Source organism: Carlito syrichta, unplaced genomic scaffold, assembly GCF_000164805.1.
Source record: "Carlito syrichta isolate Samal-C Ts95f unplaced genomic scaffold, Tarsius_syrichta-2.0.1 Scaffold302248, whole genome shotgun sequence".
NCBI lineage: Eukaryota > Metazoa > Chordata > Mammalia > Primates > Tarsiidae > Carlito > Carlito syrichta.
The window spans coordinates 34,311-52,308 of record NW_007246344.1 but is presented as its reverse complement, the minus strand read 5'-3'; positions in this window follow the sequence as shown (position 1 = coordinate 52,308).

Here is a 17,998-nt window from a genome sequence, read left to right as displayed (position 1 = left end):
GGATAATCTGAGATCCACTTCTTACTGCCTTTAATCTGTCCATGCAGTGGGGCTGTAGGTTTACTCCCTGAAATAAAATGAGGATAGCAGAGGGAAGAGAATGGAGTAGACAGGGTGGGAAGGGGAGGGTGGAGAGGGAGAGGAGTAAGGGTGGAAACAGATGAGTATATCAACAAATGGAGAGAGAGACCTGAACTGAAACAGATAAAAACAATAGACCATGGCTACAGCTCAACTAACTCCCATACAAAAAAATTAAAACATACAATGATGCTAACATACAAGCTAACCAACCACCTTACTGGTGTGCTGTTTCTCTATACAAAGATATGGTTTACAGAGAGGAGAAAAGAGAAGAAAAGGAAGAGAGAAAAAAAGGAACAAAACAATAGGAATAGAATCAAGTCATTAAACTAACAGAACCAATCGAGCACACTCTGAGACTTTTTGTTTAAGTCCAATATCCTTTCAGCTCTGATGTCTAGCTGTCTTCTCAAGTTGGTAAATTAGTTCACAGTTGGGGTCAGTTGCCCCTGGCCTGCTGTGAAGGACAGTTCAGATCACCCTCAGTTCACCACTCAAATCTGGCCTGTGTCTGTTTTTCAAGCTTGTTTTTCCCGTTTCCATGTTGTTACCTTGAATTGCCAGCAGGTGGTGCTATCTCAGCTGCTTGCCCCAGAGGGGGTGGAGCCGGACAGGAGCCGGGCAGAGGCCTGAGATGGAAGCCTGCAGCAGGGCACATGGGAGGAGATCCATGGCCGACAGGACATCATGGTTGCAGCAGTGGTGGCAGCAATCCCTGCAGATCTTGCCTGCAGGGGCTTCAAGGACTGAAGTCATGAATCGTCTCAGGCACGGGTGTGCGATGCCCTATGGCTGCCATGGAGGCTGCGGCAGTGCTGGCCGCTGCTGTGTCTGCGGCTGCAGTGGCTGTCCAGACTGCTGTGATGCCCCAGCGGTGGCAATGGCTGACCTGCATGTGAGGAGCAGGCTGCCAACGTTGGGATCCACAGCCCCCGGGAAAAGAGTCAGAGACCCTCTGCATTCTCCTTTGCAGAGGGTCTCATAGACCAGGCTGCCCCATCGCCACCTTGCCAGAGTTGCTTATCATTAAGAACCTTAAAAATTGAACTTCAGTCCCTTCTGGCTTGCAGTGTTCCTGCAGATAAGTCTGGACTGATTCTGATGGGTTTTCCCTGGTAGGTAGTCTAACTTTTCTGTCTTGCTGCCTTTAGGATTTTTTATTTCATGCTTACTTTGTGGAGGTGGAACACTTTTAGTCTTGGGAATGGTCTTCTCATATGATACCTTGCGGGAGTTCTCTGAGTCTTTTTTGCTTGGATTGTCACCTCTCTAGCAGAATGTGGGAAGTTTTTTGGAAGCCCTCATGGTATGTTTGCTTCATGGTGTTTTCCATTTCGCTTTCTTCTTCAAGGATACAATTTAGGCATAGAATTGGCTTCTTGACATAGTTCCACATCTCTTGGAAGCTTTGCTCCTTCTTTTTGAACTTTTTTCCTATGTCTTTGACAAACTGAGTTACTTACATATTTTAGTCTTCAAATTCTGAGGTTCTTTCTTCTGCCTGGTTTACCCTGTTTCCTATGCTTGTTATTGTGTTCACAATTTCTAGGATGAAGTTTTTCATTTCTATTAATTCAGAATGGGCTTTTTTTGAAATTGGGCAACTCTGCTTTTACTTCCTATATGACTTCAGTGAGTATCACTTTTAGCTTCTTTTAGTTCATGTTCATTTTTGCCATCCAGTCTCTGATTTCTGTAACTGTCATTTGGGGCAGGTCTTTTTAGGGAGTTTCCATTGTTTGTGCTTTGATAGCCACTTTTTTCAGACACTTTCTCTTTAGGACTCTGAAGGATGCCTAAATTTTTTCATTGATTTTTTCTCATCTGATTTGATGCTCTGAAGCTATTCAGTTATCCTCTGTTCTGAGGTCCTTTCTGTGGTTCAATAAATAACACTAAGTGAGAGAGGGAGGTACATTCACATCTGCTCCTTGCTCTGCCTTTGGCAGGTTTCTGTCACTGCAGAATTTCTCTCCCACTGCTAAACTAGTTGGACCAGCTTTTAGTTCCTGCTGCTGTCACTCTGTGGGGGGTGAGTGTGTGTGTGGAGGGGGGTGGTGATGGGTCCGCTGTCTGTGGCCTACAGCCCAGGAGCCTTCCCACTGAGAAAATCCTTGGATGTCTTTCATGTCATTCCCTCCCTGTTCAGGTCCATATTCTCCTCTTGAAATAGAGAGAGTTCTCTGCTACAGAGGAGGGCGTGGGCTCTGCCCTGCTGGGATGCAGGGCTTGGAGGGGCTTCTTCCTGATCTGGATGGGGATATGTCTACCAGCCACTGGTGGTGCACATTAGCTGGATTCACTTTGCAGGCATGCCCTCCAGGCCTGTTAGCCATCAGGCTCGCAGGAAGCTCTTTCTCCCATTCCACTTTGGCTTGGTTGCCCTTGCTGTGCCCTGCCCATGACTCCTCTCACATGGGACTAATAATTCATGCATGTCTAGGAGGGGGTGAACCATCCCAAAGTGTCTTTGGCTCACTCACCCACTCTTGTTCACTGGGCAGGGCTTTAGTTCTTATGTAAGCCTGGTGCATACAAGGGATGGGGAGCCCAGTTTACCATGTCTGCCATCACTTTCTGGTCTCTCTGTGTTCAAAGAGACCTTTGTCACATGCAATGTGTTTTACCCATCTAAATGTGTTTGAGGTATCTCCATTTATTGGCAGGTGGGTTCCTACTTTCTGCCTTGCTTGGCAAGAGAGGTGCTGGTCTGCTGCTCCACAGAGGCCATCTTGAACCCCCTGCATTCTTTATTGAGAACCCACTCACATGATCTCAGGGTTCCCCTGCTGCAGAAACATTGCAGGGGCAAACCCACTTTGGCTGGTCTGCACCAAGTTTCAATGTAGTGCCCAGATCTTCCTCCAGTTCCTAAATCCAAACTCATCTCAACTGACTTTCTAAGGGGGAGAAGAGCGGTGCCAATGCTTTTGACAAATAACTGCAGAGGGTTTATTGATGACCAATGTGATAGTGGCTGCATTGGGACATGGATTTAATCTGTACAGTCACCAATCTGGCATCATTGTACCTGGCCAGGAAGCTAGTGATCAGGAACCTGGCATTCAGATATCCTTGCTGTGAGTGCGGGACAACCTTTCTCCATTCTGTTAATATGGTGTATTATGTTTGTTGATTTGTTTACGTTGACCCATCCTTGTGTCCTAGGGATAACTCTTGCTTGATTATGGTGTACTGATCTTTTGATGTGCTCTTGGATTTGTTTTGCTAGCATCTTATTATGTCCAATCAAATTTTGAGGGAACATTGTTAGAGTCTAGAATGAATTTAATGGATAACTGGTGAGGTGAGGTGTACTTATGGGCAAGGACTGCTTCCTTCATCAGGCAGATGAGTCTTCTCTGAGCTTAGGAAAGTACTGCTCTTGTGCCAGCACAAAGGGTTTTCCTAACTGTGGCTCATGTTTTAGAAAGCCTCCTTTCTGACACTTCTCTGGTTGTACCTCTCCCCCAGTGCAAAATATCACTGGGGCAATGGAAATGTTAACATAGAAACTGCTTTTCCTGCTTTATTTTTCTAGCTCATGATCTGAATACCTGGGACCTATGAATTCCTACCCAAATTGTCCATGGCCTCTTTTGCAGTCCATATGGGCTTCTTCTTCAGCTCTTCCCCCAAAGGAAGACCTTGTTGTTGGTGTGCACCAAGGGGAAGCTGTCTGGATTGAGGCAGTGATGTTGGAAATATTTCCCGAGTTAGAGAGCCTGCATGGTGTTATATAAGCCCAAAAGACTGGTCACAGTCTATAGATATTTTCACATTTTCTAGTACAGATGTTTAAAAACATTTCTTTTTAGTTTAAAAGTTAAGAGAAGCTTCACATTCCATTAAAGAGGAAAGGTTTTTCCCACATGGGAAAGAAAGACAAAAAGGAAGAGAAAGATAAAGACTTGCCCATCTTATTCTCAGTCATATTTTTTCTCCACTACATTTATAATTTTAAAATTTATAATATTCTTTGTCATTCTATGTCATTTCATTTTATTCAACTGTAGATTTAAAAGAATCTGCAAGAGAGTGGTTTTGGCTAAGGTACTTTTTCTTAAGAACCTTTATTTTGTACTTAACTTGTTTTTCAGGTGGTATCTATCTATCTATCTATCTATCTATCTATCTATCTATCTATCTTAAAGATATGGGGTACAATTCAGAATCATGTATGCAAATGGTCACTGTACAGGTAAAGTCTGGGCCTCACTTTGGTCCCTGCTCACCTGGTTTGAGATCAGGTACCCTTACTGATGTTGTGCCCCCACTCCCTCCACTACTGCCAATCCCATTCTTATTGTATTATGGTAAATGTTTAGGATCTGCTAATGAGTGAGAACACGTGGTATCTTAATTTATCATGAATATCTTTAAAATTCCTTCACCTTTATTGTTTCACTTACTTTATTATTTAAATGTGCTTGTGTTCATGTGTATGTGTGCATGCATATATGGATGTGTGAATCTTGTAAACTGTAAGATTTCAGCTATCTGAGTGTGTGTGACTTTCTAAGTTAAAAGTGTCTACTAGGGAGCCGTGTTCACATAGGTTGTCTCTGGAACACGATTTATTTAGATTTGGCCATGGATATGTGTACACATATAAAAGCCAGTTGGTTTGGATGGGTGCATCTCCACTATTCAGGTTATGTGTAACTTTTATAGGTGAATATCTCTCACATTAAAATAAATTGGTCAAAGAAAAAAATTCTGTTTTGAAAGGCAAAAGTAAATTCAAAGAACATTCTCTCCAGATGACCCAAGAATCACCTCTCCGTACCTTTGCCTCTAACCTTTATATGAATTAAGTCCTAGTCAAGAAAAACATTTTATTTGTAGTTTTCCTGGGATCTGGGATAAGAGGCTCTGTGTAGATAACTTGTTGCTGGAGCATCAAATAAGAAAAATAAGCCAAGTCTGAGTATTTAGGAGAAGTGTAGCAGGGTTAACCTATGTTGTTTATGTCTTATTTCTGAAGTTGAATGGTAATTTCATGGTATTTACTTTAGTATTTATTTTGAATGTCTAAATTATTTCATAAAACTTTGAAATATGGAAAAACAGTTAAAATAAATGAAATACAGTTATATAAATCATATAAAATGAAAGGAAAACAAAATAATTCTAGGAACTTCCAGGCTGTGGAAAGCAAATTCCCTACAAAGAAAAAAATACAAGTTGTCATGAGACTTGTAAACCATGCCAGTGCAAGAGAGATGTTACCAAAGTACTGAAGGATAATGACTTCAAAAAATTTTGAAACTACAATGTTATATCAACCTGTATTCTCAATTACAGGTGGAAGAGAAATAAGGTTTTTTTAGGCATAAATGTATAACAAAATTTACTTGAAGTTACTTTTGGAGGAAGTTTTCCACCAAGGAGAGAAATAAGAAAATAATCAAATATGCAGCAAGGTATGAAAAAACTTGCTGCAATAGTTGTTGTAAACAATGACCAGAAATAATCCAGGTAATTCTCTTATAAGTGAAGAAGGTTGAGGAAGATCAGAGGGATATTACACTTTGCTGTTACATGCTTTTGTTAAGTTAGATGTAGTAAGCATAAGAAAAGTTATGATAAACACAGGCATAAATATTGGTCTTGGGAAGTTAGAACAAACCACTAATAAAATAAAAATAAAATGTATAACATTTATGCAAATTAAATAAAATATAATCTACCAACTGGAAAATTAGAAAAAGTAAATTATAACTAGAGAGAAGGAAAAATTCTCATACATTCACATGGCTTAAGATCACTGAACAAATGGCAAACAATTTTATTCATTGGATTGAAAAGTTCCAGTAATATTGAATTATAAGACATATATATAGTGGATTTTTAGAGAAAATAAGGTAGGCTGATATATTAAACAATGCATCTAGTGAAAGCAAGCAAAAAAGATAAATAAAATAGAAAATTAAATTATTAAATGCATTATCCATAAATGTGCAAACTATTAAACACATAGTCTAAAATGCAAGGAATCTACCAAAACTAAAAATGAAAGGAGAATGCAGACCCTGGAAGGTAGTTGAGCATGATTTTTATAACTATGTGGGATATAGATAGTCAGAGTTAAAGCCAAGATTTAGTCCTTGGTGAAACATATAATTGACACTTCATAAACCTAGGACCCAAAGACAACATCTTTGTATAAAGAAGAACAAAATTCTTCTATTTCTCTTTCTCTTTGTCTCTTTTCTCTGACTTTCTCTCTCTCACACACACATCATAGTTAGATATGGAAAAAATACAGTTTGTTATTGTATACTGGAACTTAGCTAAGAGAGTGAATTTCAGGCGTTCTTACTGCACACATACACAAAAAGTAATTATATAAAGAGATAGATATGTTAATTTGCTTGACTGTAGTAATTACATAATGTAGATCAAATCACAATGTTGTTGTACACCTTACATATATACAATAAAATACCCATTTATTCAAATATAATAACTAAAAGTTAAAACTTAGTGAATTCATTAAGAGAATAGATACAGATCATACCAGGAGAGTAAATACAGATACACAGTTCACAATAGGGCAAAACTTAACACTGTACTACCAGGATACATAAGGCCTGTGGTAAAACTAAAAGAAAACCAAATAAATGATTAACAAATCAAAAAATGATTTTAGCTGGGAGGCGTTTGTGGTCAAGGCATGGCATGGAGGAGATGTCTAATGTACTGGTCATCATCCATACTTAGGTAACCAAGTGTTTCTTCATTGTACACATTTTTGCAAGCATATTTTATATGTAAGATACATAAAATTGAATATTAAGAAAGAGAAAAAGATGAAGCAGATAATTGTGAACTAAATGAAATGAGGGACAGCTTAGTTGACAGCAGATAAAACAAAGTGTGAGGCAAAAAAAAAAAAAAAAAAATAAGACACCGTATGGGACAAATTGGGGTATTACAATCAATTAGAAAATAACAACTATGAAAACATATTCACCTAACACTATTTATTTAATAGTGTTTATTTAATAAACAAGTGACAGGACTACAAAGAGAAATATAATTTAAAATCTTTATCTATACTTCTCAGAAATAGATAGATCAAACAGATAAGAAATAAGCAAATATTCAAGTTTGCAGAGTACAGAATCCCTGACTCCAGTGGCAGGACTATCAATGTATTGGTCTTTGCTTTAGGGAGAACACATGGACTCTCATCTTGATGTGGGAGTTTTCTTTTAGAGGCTTGTAGGTTACTCCCCTGGGTAATTGTTCCACTTATTCTTCTACAAGTCCCTACTAGAAAGTCTCCTATTTTAAAGCTTGTGCTTTAGAAAACTATATTTGCCATTATTTTGAAGAAGAATTCTCCAAATCATTTATTCTGTGAACAGGATGACAGGAAATATATGTGTGGGTGCAATTTGTCCAGCCTTCATCACTGTGGTGATCACAGACAGCTGACTGTCAGCTCCGTTTCTTTTGTGAAATTTATTAATGATTGCAGGTTTTTGCATTATTGCGAAGATATGTCATCAGTCTGGTACATCAATTAAAAAATTTTAATTTCTAATAATTATAGATTTACAGGAACTTATAAAATTTTCCAGAGTGATACCATGTAACTTATACCCAGTTTCCCCCGAAGTCTGCATCTTATATAATTATAGTAAGATATCAAAAAATGACATTGGTGCAATGCATGTTTATTGTTCTCTGTCACCATATCTCATGCATAAATTTTTTTCCTTTTTAAAATTTTAAACATGAGAGGTACAATTCAGGATTTGGTATACAAATGCTCATTATGCAGGTACCCTTGTTGATGAGGTTTGCCCCCACCTCCTTTGGCAGTTTGCCACTACTGCCAATTCCTTTCTTTTAGTATTAAGATAGTTGTTCAAGGTCCACTTATGAGTGAGAGCATATGATACTCGGTTCATGTATAAATTAATGTCACTGCCACATAATAAAAATATAAAATGATCTCCTCATCGTACATACTTACCTGTCTTAACCCTTTATAGTCTCACTTCCCTCCCTGCCCCTCTCTAATACCCCTAAATACTGAAAAATATTGATCTCTTCTCTGACTCCATAACTTTGTCATTTTGAGAATGTTCTACAGCATCATACAGAATGTGACCTTTTTGGGTTGTCTTTTTTTCTTAGTATAATGTCCTTGAGATTTATCAAATTTGCTGCATTTAACAAGAGTTAATAGCTTTTTATTATCAAGTCGTGTTCCATGGTCTAGATATGCTATAGTTTATCTATTAAAGGACAGTTGGATCATTGAAAATAATTTGTTTTAAATATTTGTATATAAGGTTTATGAGGGGTTAGGTTTCTATTTCTCTAGACACATGCCCAGGCAGGAATAAGCTTGCTAGGTCATATGGTGTGTCCTTAGGTTTTTTTTTAAATAAATGGACAAATTATTTAAGTTATTGTATCCAGTTGCTATGTCATTTTACATTCCCATCAGCATTGTAAGTGGTGTAGTGTCTTTGCATCTTTACCAGTGCTTGGTGTTGTCCCCCGTTTTGTCTCTGCAGCTGATCTAATAGGTGTGTAGGGATATCTTACTGTGGTTTTAATTTGCATTTTCCTAATGCCTATTGATGTCAAACATTTTGTCCTGTGATTATTTGCCATCTGTATATCTTTTGGTGAAATGTCTCTTCATGTCTTTCACTCACTTTTTTAGTTGATAAATAACAACCGTACATATTTATGGGGAACATGTGATATTTTGACACATGAATATAATGTGCAATTAATCAAATCAGGGTAACTGAGATGTCCATTCTCTCAAATATTTATAAATTATTTGTGTTGGAACTATTCCAAATCTTCTCTTCTGGCTATTATGCAATATACAATAAATTATTTTTAACTGTAATCCTTCCATTGTGTTATCAAGCACTAGAACTTATTTATTCTTTCTAACTGAACTTTTGCACCCATTGATTAACCTCTCTTCATACTTCCTAACTAGCATTCCCAGCATCTGGTAACCATCATTCTGTTATCTACCTCTGTGAGATTCAGTTTTAGCTCTCATATATGAGTGATACCATGCAATATTTATCTGCCTGTGCCTTCATAATGACTCTCACTTCCACCCAGGTTGCTGCAAATAACGGGATTTCATTCTTTTTAATACTGAATAATATTCCATTGTGTGTATAGACTACATTTTCTTCATCCATCCATCCTTTGATGGACACTTAGAATGATTCCATATCTTTGTTATTGTGAATAGTGCAGCAATAAATGTGGACATGCGGATATCTCTTCAATATGCTGATTTACTGTTTTTTTTTTTTTTGAGTTGGAGTCTCACTCTGTCACCCAGACTGGAGTGCAGTGGCCGCTTCTGGCCACCGCAGCCTCGACCTGCTGGGCTCTGGCGATCCTTCCGCCTCAGCCTTCCAAATAGCCTGAATTACAGGCATGCGCTACCATGCCCGGCTGATTTTTTGATTTATTGTAGAGATGAGGTCTCGCTGCCCAGGCGGGTCTCGAGCTCGCGGGCTCAGGCAATCCACTCACCTCAGCCTCCCAAAGGCGCGGAATTACAGGCTGAGTTACCGAGCCCGGCTTGATTTACTTTCTATTGAATATATACCCAGCAGTGGGATTGTTGAAGCACACTGCAGTTCTATGTTTGTTTGTTTTTTTCTCTTCAGACATGTCCATAATGACTGTGATAATTTACATTCCTACCGACAGTGTACAATAATTCCCCTTTTTACGCATCCTTGCCAGCATTTGCTATCTTTTTCCTTTTTGTTAATACTCATTCTATTTATTTATTTATTTTCCCTTATTTTTTATTTTAAAGATGTGGGGTACAATTCAGGGTTACATATATAAGTGGTCATCTTACAGGTAAAGTTTGGGTACCCTTATTGATATGTTCCCCCCTCCTCCCCTGGCATTGTTGATGATACTCATTTTAATTGGGGTGAGATGAAATCTCATTGTGGTTTTGATCTACGTTCCCTAGATTATTAGTGATGTTAAACATTTTTTATATATCTTTGGCCATTTGTATGTCTTCTTTTGAGAAATGTCTCTTCAGAACATTTGCCCATTTTTCAATCAGCTAATTTTACTTTATTATTATTTTTTTGCTGTTGTTTATGTTCCGTATATATCCTGGTTATTAATTCCTTTATCAGATGAGTAGTTTGCAAATCTTTTTTTCCCATTCTGTAGGTTGTCTCTTCACTCTGTTGATTGTTTCCTGTGTTGTGCAAAATCTTTTTTAGCTCTTTGTAATCTCATTTGCCTATTTTTGCTTTTGTTACTTGTGATTTTGAGGTCTTAACTCCAAAAACTTTGCCCAGACCAATGTCCAGAAGCATTTCCCCAATATTTTCTTCTAGAAGTTTTTTAGTTTCAGATCTTATTTTAGGTCTTTAATCCATTTTTATTTGATTTTTGTATATGTTGAGAGATAGGGCTCTAGTTTTATTCTTCTGCATATGATTATCCAGTTTTCTCAGTTATTGATATTCTCTTTCTAGTGCATGTTTTTGACAACTTTGCTGAAAATTTATTGGCTGTAAATGTGTGGATTTATTTCTCAGTTCTCCATCTGTTCCTTCAGTCTATGTTTCTGTTTTAATGCCAGTACCATGTTGGTTTGTTTTGCAGTATATTGTGAAGTCAGGTAATGTGATGCCCTCAGCTTTGTTCTTTTTGCTCAGGATTGCTTTGAATATTTGGGGGTTTTTTTGTGGCTCCATACACATTTAGGATAACAGCTTTTATGGGTCTGGTGAATCCTTCTAGTAAGTCATCAAAACTGAGGATCAACTTGGGGATCTCTAAACACAGTAACAGTGACCTCTAAATCTGTGTAACAGAGAGATAATATTGGAAGCCTAGAAAAAAACTCTAAATTTTATAATCAATTGATTTTCTATAAGCAGGTCCAGACAATTCAGCAGGTAAAGAATAGTCTTTTTTTCAAAGTGTTGGAAAAACTGGAAAGCCACATACAAAAGAAAAAATTTAGACACCTGCTTTAAATCATATAAAATAAAATTTAAAAGGATCATATAGCTAAATGTAAGAATTTAAAACCCTTAGAAGAAAACACATGAGTAAATCTTCATAATCTTAAATGAGGGAATACTTTCTTAGATATGACAGCAAAAGAAAAAGTTAACAACAAAGAAAGATAAGGGTAACTTTATAAAAATTTAAAGGGGCTATACTTCAAAAGGCACCATTGATTAAAAACAACTCAGATAATGTGGGGGAATATATACCATGTATTTAAATTATAAAATCATAAAACTAACATGGATAGTATATAGGTGAAGAGGTAGAAAATTTCAGACTGGAGCTAGAAACTGTAAGAATGAGCCAAAGTGAAGACACTACACACACACACACACACACACACACACACACACACACACACACACACATTCACTCCACATAAAGTCAGCAATTTGGAGACCATTCTCGTGCAGGGAAGTGATAGGTTATTGAGCCTATGGGAAATCCTAAAGGGCAATGATAGAAAGTAGGAGCCATCACACTGCATCATGCAGAAAGCCCAAATTCATGGAAAAATAAAATCCAGGAATCAAGGCAATGGATTGGTTACAGTAGTAGAGGAGTTTGAACCATGTAATGTTTAAAACCTCCTATCAGTTCTAGGAGTAGTCTTCAAACTTTCAAATTTCAAAAGTGTGTTTTCATTATCTTAAATAAAATAGTTAAGAAACAGAAAGTCAAACACCACATGTCCTTGCTTCTAAGTGGGAAGTAAATAATGTGTTCACATGGACATCGTGCAACAATAGACATGGGAGATTTGGAAAGTGATAGGGTGGGAGAAAGTTTAGGGATTTGAAATTACAAAACAATACAGATATCCCTAAATATAGTTTAAAATCAAAAGGGTTCACTGAGGGGATGTGGGCCGGTGCTGGTGCTGATGCCACAGGAATAATGCAAGATTGCAACAAGGAAGAGAGTAGAAAGAAGTAAGATTTATTATTCACCTTTCACAGATTGGAAAAGGGGCCAACACTGAGAGGCAAGTTTGGCCTTGAAGGTCCCAGAAATGGGTATATCTAAGGTCTTTTGGAGTAAGGGGGTTTTGATCTGGAGGAGTGTCCAGGGCTGCGAGTCTTTGATGATGATTGTAGCCATATGAGTCTTAGATCTTGAGGTCAGCAGATCCTTCAGCAGAAACCTTAAAAGCCAGCAAGGAGTGGGAATCCATTTATGATACTCTTGAAGAAGATAAACAGCAGCCAAGAATTTCCTTCCTTGCCAAATTACGCTTCATAAATGAAGGTGAAATAAGTTCTTTCCAAACAAGCAGGTACTAAGGGAATTAATCACTGCTAGACTGACCATATAAGAGATGCTTAAGAGAGTTCTAAACATGAAAACAAAAGAAAGATACTACTCATCACAAAAACATAAGTAAACACACAGCTCTCAGACAATATAAATCATCCATAAAACAGGCACTAAGCAACTTCTCAACAACACTGAGATAGGAAGAAATTCCTTAAATGTCCATAGTATCTCTTAATGTCAGTGGCATTAATATTCAACATAAAAGACACAGAGTATCAAATTGGATTGAAAAAACAAAACCCATGCTTTTGCTGTCTCTATGAGACCCATCTCATCTCTAATGATACTCATAGGCTCAAGATAAAGGGATGGAGAAAGATCTACCATGCAAATAGAAAACCAAAAAGAGCAGGGATAACTTTTCTTATAACAGATAAAATAGGCTTAAGTCAATAAAAACAAGGGAAAAACAGGACAGTGGAGGGCACTACATAATGATTAAGGACTTCATTCAACAATAAGATTTAGCTATTTTAAATATATATGCACTCAGGATAGGAGCATGCAGATTTGTAAACAACTGCTACTTGACCTGGGAGAGGACATAGATAGCCACATCATAATAATGAGGGACTTCATAACCCCACTAATAGCTTTAGACAGGTCATTGAGGCAAGAAAACTAACAAAGAAATCCTGGACTTAAATTCAACATTTGGCCAATTAGATCTATCAGACATATACAGAAAACTTCACCAACAACTACAGTATACATAATCTTCTCACCTGCATCTGGCTCATTCTCCAAGATTGGCCACATACTTGGTAACAGATCAACCCTGAATCAATTCCAAAATATTGAAGTCATATCAAGCATATTCTCTGACTACAGTGGAAAAAAGTAGAAATCAATACTAAGAGGAATTCACAAAAATACACAGATACATGGAAATTAAACACTTTGCTCCTGGATGATTTGGGAGTAATTAAATCAAGATGGAAGTTCAAAAAAATTATTTATTTATAATGATGACACACTATAACAAATCTCTGGGATGCTGTTAAAGCAGTGCTGAGAGAAAAATTTATAGCACTGTAGCCTACATTATGAAGACAGAAAGATCTGAAATAAACAATCTAGCATTTTAACCAAAGGGAACTAGAAAGTCAGGAGCAAACTAAAAGAAAAGCTAATAGAAGAAAAAAATAACCAAAATCAGATCAGAAACAAAATTGAGATTAAAAAATATACAAAGGATAAATGAGTCAAAAATCTGATTCTGTGAAAGAGTAAGAAAGATAAAAAAGACCCTTGGCCAAAGAGAGAGAAAGAGGTAAGAGAGAAGGAGGAGGAGGAGGTGGAGGAGGAGTAGGAGGAGAAACCAGATTAAAAACACTAAGAAACAAAAAAGGCAACATTACAACTGACCCAGTAAAAACATGAAAGATTATTATAAACATCTATGTACAGGCAAATTAGAAAATCCAGAGGAAATGGATACATTCCTGGAAACACACAATCTCCCAAAGTTGAAACAGGAAGAGATTGAAGCCCTCAACAGACCAATAACAAGCCTTGAACATGAATCAATAATAAAGAAACCTACCTACCATAAAAAGCCAAGGAGCTGATGGCTTCACAACTGAATTCTATCAGATGTACAAGGAAGACCTGGTACAAAAACTACTAAAATTATTCCAAACAATTGGGAAGGAAGAACATCTCCCTAACTCATTCTATGAAGTCAACATCATCCTGATATCAAAAATGACAAAAAGACACAACAAAGAAAAAAACTACAGGCCAATATTCCTGATGGACATAGATACAAAATTTCTGAACAAAATACTAGCAAACTGCATCCAGAAGCACATCAAAAAAGTTATTTATGATCAGGTAGGATTTATTCCTAGGATGCAAGGCTGATTCAATATATGCAAATCAATAAACATAATTCACCACATCAATGGAAGTAACAACAAAACCACATGATTATCTCAGTAGATGCAGAAACAAATTTGATAAAATTCCACATAACTTCATGATGAAAACCCTCCACCATCTAAGTGTCAAAGAAACATTCCTCAAAATAATAAGATCTATCTATTACAAACCCACAGCCAATATCATATTCAATGGGCAGAAGTTGGAAGCATTGCCCCTAAGAACTGAAACAAGATACGGATGTGTACTTTCACCACTCCTATTCAACATAGTACTGGAATGTCTAGTCAGCACAATCAGGTGAGAGAAAGAAATAAAAAACAGAAAAGAGGAAGTCAAACTATTTCTCTTTGCAGATGATATGATTCTATACCGAGAATACACCAAAGAAACACCAGAAGACTCCTAGCACTCATAAGCAACTTCAACAAAGTCTTGGGTTAAAAAATCAATAATGAAAAATCAGTTTGGAGTTTTATACATCAACACCATTGTGTCTAGACTTAAATCAAGAACACAATCCCATTTACAATAACCACGCATGCAGACAGAAAAATACCTGGGAATACATTTAGCCAAAAAGGTAAAAGATCTCTACAATAAGAACTAGAAAACAGTGCTAGAAGAAATCAAAGATGACACAACAAATGTAAAACATTTCATATTATAGATTCAAAGAATCAATATCATTAAAATATACATACAGCCTAAAGCAATATACAGATTCAATACTGTCCCTAGCATATTACCAGCATCATTGCTCACAGATTTAGAAAAAAACAATACTTAGATTTATATGAAAGAAAAAAGTAGCCCAAATAGTCTAAGTAATTTTATGCAAAGAGAGCAAAGCTGGAGACATTGCATTTTCAAACATTACTACAAGGCTACAGTAACCAAAACAGCATGGTACTGGTACAAAAATAGACACATGGACCATTGGAACAGAACTGAAAACACAGAAATAAAACTTCTGCCATACAACCATCTCATCTTTGACAAAATCAACAGAAACAAACACTGAGGAAAGGATATTCTATTTAACAAATGGTGATGGGGAAACTGGCTAGCCATATGGAGAAGAATGACGCTGCACCCCTTCCTCTCATCATATACAAAAATTAACTCAAGATGTATTAAGGGCTTACATGTAAGATCTCAAAATATAAGATTTCAACAAAAAAGCCTAGGAAAGATTCTTCTGGTCATTGGCCTAGGCAATTAATTTATGACCAAAACCTTAAAGGCAATAGCAGCACAAACCAGAATTGACAAGAGAGACCTAAGGAAACTCAAAAACTTCTGAATAGCAAAAAAAAAAAAAACCATCAATAAAGTTAACAGACAATCTAAAGAGTAAGAGAAAATATTTGTAAACTATGACTCCAACAAAGAACTAGTATTCAGAATGTACAAAGAACTCAAAAGAATTGATGGGAAAAAACTGATAACCCCATCAAAAAGTAGATAAAGGGCATGAACAGACACTTCTCAAAGAAAGACATTACAAGTGACCAATAAACATATAAAAAAGTTTCAGCATCACAAGTAATCAGAGAGATGCAAATCGAAACCGCAATGAGATATCATCCCACATCAGTCAGGATAGCTCTTATTTTTTTGTTTTGTTTTTAATAATATATTTTATTTTAAAGATGTAGGGTATAATTCAGGATTAGGTATACAAGTGGGCATCATACAGATAAAATTGGGGTCTCCTTTTGGTCTCCACTTTACTGGGTTTGAGATCAGGTACCCTTATTGATGTTGTGTCCCTGCCACAGCCGCAACAATATCCCACCTTACAAATGAGAACATGTGGTACTCTGTTCTTCATTTCTGTGATAGATCACTGAGTATTATTAACTCTAAATCCAGGATGGTTTTTAATTAAAAGACAAAATACAACAGGGGTTTTATGAGGGTTCAGAAAATACTCCTTATCTGTTGATGGGAATGCAAGATAGTTCAAACCATGTGGAAAGCGGTTTGCAGATTTCTCAAACAGTGAAAAGTAGGTTTACCATTCCACCCAGCAATCCCACTACTGGGTATATACCTGAAGAAACACAAATCACTCTACCAAGAAGACATCTCTAAGTGCATGTTTATTGAAGCATTAACTACAAAAGCAAAAACAAGGAGGTGGGCTAGATTAAATGTGTTGTCCATATACCAGGGAGTAGTAGTAATGCAGCCATAAAGAAAAATGAAGGGGTGCTGGATTTTATCAAAAGCTTTTTCTGCATCTAATGATATAATCATGTGGTTTTTGTTTTGACATCTGTTGATGTATTTAATCACATTTATGGTTTTACAAATGTTGAACCAGCCTTGCATCCCAGGGATGAAGCCTACTTGGTCATGATGGATAATTTTTAATATGTGTTGTTGAATCCGGTTTGCTAGGATCTTGTTGAGAATTTTGGCATCTATGTTCATCAAAGATATTGGCCTGTAGTTCTCTTTCTTTGTTGGGTCTTTACCTGGCTTGGGTATCAATGTGATGTTAGCTTCGTAAAATGATTTGGGGAGAGTTCCATCTTTCTCAATCGCCTGAAATACCTTCAGTAGGATTGGGATCAGCTCCTCCTTAAATGTCTTGTAGAATTCTGCTGGAAAGCCATCTGGTCCAGGGCTTTTTTTTTGTAGGTAGTTTTCTTATTATATAGTCAATTTCCTTGATTGTTATTGGTCTATTTAGGGTCTCAATTTCTTCTTGTTTCAACCTAGGCAGGTTATGTGATGACAGAAAGTCCTCCATTTCCTTAAGGTTTTCAAGTTTGTTTCCATACAAGTGTACATAGTAGTCTCTAATGATCTTTTGTATTTCTTCAGGGTCAGATGTGACTTCATCTTTTGTGTTTCTGATTGTGCTTATTTGGGTTTTTTCTCTCTTTTTCTTGGTCAGTCTAACTAGGGGACCATCGATCTTGTTTTTCCTTTTGAAGAACCAGCTTTTTGTTTCATTGATTTTATGTATTGTCTTTTTGTCTTCTATATCCTGGATTTGGGTTTTTATTTTGGTGATGTGGATTCTTCTGCTGAAATTAGGGTTTTTGTGGTCTTGCTTTTCCAACTTCCTTAGGTGACTTGTTAGGCTGTTAATTTGTGATCCTTCCAATTTCTTCGTGTGCATTTGTAGGGTTATAAATTCCCCTCTTACTACAGCTTTCATGGCATCCCAGAGATTTTGGTAAGATGTTTCTTCATTTTCATTTGTTTCCAGGTATCTTTTGATCTCTGCTTTGATTTCATCATTGACCCAGGAGTTGTTTAGCAATGTGCTGTTTAGTGTCCATGTCTTTGTGGGTTTTGGGGGGACCTTGTTGGTGTTAATGTTTATTTTTATTCCACTGAGATCCAAGAAGGTGCATGATAAAATTTCAGTCCTTTTAAATTTGCTTATGCTTGATTTATGGCCAATTATGTGGTTGATCTTAGAATACATTCCATGCAGTGATTAGTAGAATGTGTATTCTGTGGTCTTTGGATGGATTGTTCTGTAGGTATCAATTAAGTCCATTTGGTCAAGAGTCAAATTGAGGTTCCAGATCTCATTGGTGATTTTTTTGTCCTGATGATCTGTCTAGGGTTGTGAGTGGGGTATTCAAGTCCCCATTAATGATGGTGTTAGAGTCAATATCTT